This window comes from Galeopterus variegatus, unplaced genomic scaffold, assembly GCF_000696425.1.
Source record: "Galeopterus variegatus unplaced genomic scaffold, G_variegatus-3.0.2 Scaffold8366, whole genome shotgun sequence".
In the NCBI taxonomy this organism is placed as follows: domain Eukaryota; kingdom Metazoa; phylum Chordata; class Mammalia; order Dermoptera; family Cynocephalidae; genus Galeopterus; species Galeopterus variegatus.
The window spans coordinates 62485-67691 of NW_007734477.1; positions in this window are offsets into that span (position 1 = coordinate 62485).

A 5207-nucleotide genomic window follows, 5' to 3' on the forward strand; every position below is an offset into this window, starting at 1 on the left:
AAACATTTAAATGCATACACCCAGATTAAAAAAAAATGTTGTGACTAGTTTAGTTCCTTAAAAAACAATAGAGTCTGAAACAAACTTTTACATAAAAATTTGAGACACCTGGGATAGAGTTTCAATGAAACATGACAGAAAGGTTTAAAATGCATAACATTTGCCTTTGTAAGATATATTTTACCATTTTGAAAAAGTGGTATTTTTCGCAATATGATTATTTATTTTCCTGGCTCGCTTTAGTCCTTGTATATGATCTGCCACCTTTTCCTTTATAAAAGACCAAACAAATGTAAAACATGTACTTTCTTCAAAAAACTATATACTCTTACAATCCCTATTTTATGAGGAAATCAAGGATCCGAAAGGTTTAGTGTCTTCTCAGGGTCACACAGTTAATAAATATTGGAGTCAGATTTCAAATCCAAGCAGCCTTGCTTCAGAGTCTACACAACTAACCATTTAGGTGTACAGGGTAAAAAATTGAGAATTCTGAGAGTGACATGAAGGCAAAAGGAAACATACACACAGAGAAAAAAAGAGGTTTTATTGTGGTTGCAGATTATGGGCTTGAGGAGGAGAAGTAAGCTTGCAAAGTTATGGTAAAAGAGTGGGCATTGGAGTTTATACTTTGAAGCCTGAGAAGACCCAGGCTGTGGCAAGGGCCGGGGTCTGCCCATGGACTGGATTGCTTTGGAGAGAAGGTGCTGGACATTAAATCTGAAGTTGTTCGATAAATTTCTCACATGAATTTGGAATTTACCCTGAAACAGATACTGAATAAGAATGTGGTTCAAAAAGGAGGGGAATTGGATGGGATAATTCATATGTTACGGCCCCAAACACAGGTGTTATTTTACAAAAGGAGGCATATAATAGTTTGGAAGTGACTAAGGAGGACTTACCTTGTCTTATGGCAAGAGGGTTGCAGCCATCAAAAGTAGCCTTCAATTTATTTGGGAAGACAGACATGCATGTGAAGAAAAAATTGCTGTTAATCTGTGAATGGCCCAGGAGTTTGGCATAAACCGAAGCAGATTTCTCTTTGGAGAGAAAACCCATGACAATTGACATGTAAATTAAAAAGAAAAGAGCAAATTTCCCCTCTTTTTAGCCTCATCCGTAGCATATGTCCTTAGTGGTATGGCTGAAAAGAGATGATGGAACTATGTTAACTATATTAACTACAAGCTCACAGGCCTGTCCTTAAATTAATGATGTTTTACACAGTTCTCCACCTCTGTAATCAAGATACACTTATGGAATTGATTGAAATAAACAGTCACGCTCTGAAATGTGTCCCCAAATGAACGTAAATGGTAAATGTAACAACAAAGCGGCACGGAAATTGCCTTGTTCAAGAACTATATTGTGTTTACAGACAAATCTCTGAAATGCAAAAAATATCATGAGTTCCGACGAGCTTCTCTTCTTTTCAAGATTATATTTTTAAAAAGGAGAAAATGTACGTGTATTTTTTGATCCGCTTCAGAGAACTCTCATAGCTTTTATTATCCTTATTTTTAGTGCAGCTCCCTGACTGCTCACACTGCTGGAGTGCCCGGCATTGGGGACAGAAAAGCAATGTACCGTGGTCAAGAGTAACTATCAAGCAGTTTCAGTTTGAGCAGGCTCTTTGCCCAAAGTCCTAATTCAAGTGACGCTAAAGAGCTCTCTAGAGATTGTAAAGGAAGGCAATTGCAAATGTGTAGCCCACAAAGCCACTTTTACTTGGTTTGAAGGATACTTACTGAAGGTTTTTTATTCTACTGTTCTTTGCTGTTACATGCCCAGGTTCTACAAAGCGGGCAAGGCAAAACGCTGCAGTATTTGGCCAAGAAACCAATTGCAGGAATGACAGATAATTGTGTCACTTTTTACAGAAATGTTCTCCAAGTGCAAGAAACCACACAGTACTCTGAAAAAAAAAAAAATCTCATTTTCTCAATTCTAACTGGAGAATTAAAATTCATATGAGGTTCATAATAAATGGATATTAATATGTTTAGTTCCTATATGGTAAGTGCTTAGCACAGTGTAGGTGATGTTAGATTTGTTCTTACCGTAGTTCACACCTAATGGAATACTTACTTCTTTAGAAGTATTTGCATTTCAGCTTTTTTAGTTTTGCTTCATAATAAAACCTTAATACAAAATGTATTAAAAAAATTAAAGTGCTTCAAGGCAGTTTTTTTTCTTATTCCCATCATCATTCTCCATACTACGTTCTCTAGTTCATGATGACTACGAGTATGCTCATTTTTTTACATACAAGGGTACTTCAATAAATTAGTGGAAAAATAGAATTGAAAGATAATACGTCTTTCCATGAACTTTTTGAAGTACCCTCATGTATACTGTGTAAGTTCTGAGAGTGAGCATGTAGAAATGATAAAGTCTCTAAACCTTTCTCTGAAAATACATTGGTTTGCCTTTGCCATTACTCTTGAGTAAGCATAGAGTATGAATAAGCATAGAGTTTTCTGTTTACCATTATGTTCCCTTCGAGCTGTGAGGATAGGGCTGTATGGTCAAACACAGTCTTCATCCAAGACATTACATGCATTGCCTGTTTCTCCCATTTGAAGGTCAAAGTCCTGAGAACAAGTGCTTTATTTCACTTGGTGTTTTATCATCAGTTTCTAGAAGAGTGCCTAGCATATGGTACGTACTCAAATATAGTTGTTGAAAGAATTTATAGTAGATATTGTATTGTGCTTTTAATTACTTCTAAAATAATGATTATCAATCCTGGTTGCACATCAGAATCACCTGAGGAATTTTGAAACATACCTATGACAAAATCCCACCCTTAGATTTCAGATTCCATTGTTCTGGCATGGTGACAGTGCATCGGTGCTTACTAAAACCTACCCAGGAAATCCTAATGTGAATTTAGGATTGAGGATCACTGAGGACTCTTTTTCATTTCTCTCTCCATTTGCTTTTCTAAACAGAATACAATACTATTAATTAGATTTCAGTTTATCAAATTTAAGGCACATTTTCTTACTGCTTTTCTAGTTTGCACCAAGGTATATTGACTATAGCTTTAGAATAAGATTATCATTCCAAACATCATGACATGACACTGTATTTTTCCTCTCCTTTCCCTCACACTGACAATTAAAAGTCTTCAGAAGCCTTGTTTTTTTTCTCCTCTTGCTCACAAACACACAGACATATGAGACGTTTATGACACCATCACTTTTGCTTTTTAACTCTCCACAGCTTTTCCAGTACTTTGCATTTTTGTGCTATTTTTAAAACTTTAGTTCTACTCCATTCATAATATAACAAGATAATAATGTGTGTGGCAAACACTTTTGGTGGTTTACTCAACAACTGTTCAGTTCTTCTTGCTTACAGAACTTCCTGACTTTTTGAGGGGTGAAGTGCCCACCTCTAATGGGTAAATATTTATTAATCCAAGAAAATCATAATTAAATTCCCTTTGTCTTTATAAATGAGCATATTATCCAGTTTTGGCCAGTGAGTAATTAGAGAAGGACTGTGTTACTTATGAGAAAGACATTTTTCCCTAATAAGAGATAAAGGTGCATTAGAAGAATGATCTTCATCCTCTTTGTTCTGTGAGAATGTGATGCCTGGTTCTACAGCAGGCATCTTGTGACCATGAGGTGATACATGATTAAAATAGCAAAATGGAAATGTAGAAAGCACCAGCAAAAATGAAAACAGCAACAGCCACAGTAGCTGCATCCATAGTAACAACCACCACAGAGAAAGGACCATGGGAATTTCACTTCTGGAGTTCTTGTAAAATTAAAAAAAAAAAAAAATGTTTATTCTGCTGTTGTTTAGAATTTCTGTTGTTTGCAGTTTAACACAACCAAGCTAGACATAAGTTTCATTTCCATTTAAAAAACACATTTTTTCAAACTGTCAATCACATTAATATCAATTTAGATTTAACTATATGTGTGAAATGCATCACTTACCACTAATTATATTCCCTTTTCTCTTCCCTCACATTTAGGTTACAGACTTTTTTCATGGCTGATTTTTGAAATTCTCTTTGAATCTTTGCACATATCTAAACATAACTTCCCTTCATTTTAACAGTGTAATATTCTTGAGTTCCAATCCTTTTGCTTTACTTCGAAATCTGTAAATGAATTGCTTTGCTTTATGGCTTTCAGTGTTGCAGATTTATAGCCCCATGGTAGTCTAGTTCACTTTTCCTTGCCTTGCCTTTATGTCAGGAAGTACTTAAGATTTCCTTTATCTCTCAGAGTTTTAAAGACATTCAGACAGCCTTACATTTTTGATAATCTTCTTCAGAAGCTTGCTTAAACTTGTTTCTTTTTCTTCTTCTAGATTTTAAAATATTTTTATTTGGAACCTCCTCAATCTATGTTCCAAGAGTCTTAACTTAGCTCTTTTTGTATTTTTACCCAATGTCATGAAATATATTTTGGTATTCTAAGCTACTATTCTCAACAGTATAATTTTCTCATTAAGTTATGTGGTAAAAAACATTCTGAAAGTCATTTTTTAAAGTTAGTATTTTTGTGATCTTCTTGAAAACTTTTTGTTACTGTTGTTATCAAGTAAAGTTTTACCTGCTTCCTAAAGCAATTATGTTTCAGTGAGGTCATTTATTCTGGGTTCAACCTTCGTTTTCTTTTTTCTGAACATTTACTTTCTTCTTGTTATTAATTATGTATTTATTTATATCTGCCTGCTATGGTTTGTCCAGGCTGAGCTGTAATATCACTGAGTATTTAGTAAGAGTAGTTGATTGTAAAGTTTTACCTGCTTCCTAAAGCAATTATGTTTCAGTGAGGTCACTTATTCTGGGTTCAACCTTCGTTTTCTTTTTTCTGAACATTTACTTTCTTCTTGTTATTAATTATGTATTTATTTATATCTTCCTGCTATGGTTTGTCCAGGCTGAGCTGTAATATCACTGAGTATTTAGTAAGAGTAGTTGATGTCTTTTATGCCGGTGGTAAAATGGCAAATCACTTATTCTTTCTAAGGCGTTAGAAGGATGTGTCTGCCCCCAGATTTCATTAGGTGCAAACAGCAGCTCTCCTCTAAACTCAGGGCCCAGAAAGGACAGTCATAGCCAAGAAAGAACTGATGAGCACAATCAAGTTCAAATTTTCTAAAGAAAATCTGTGGATTTCCAGGAGCTGTGCTGCAAAGAGTCTCATCTCTACTTAACTAGCTGATGTCTT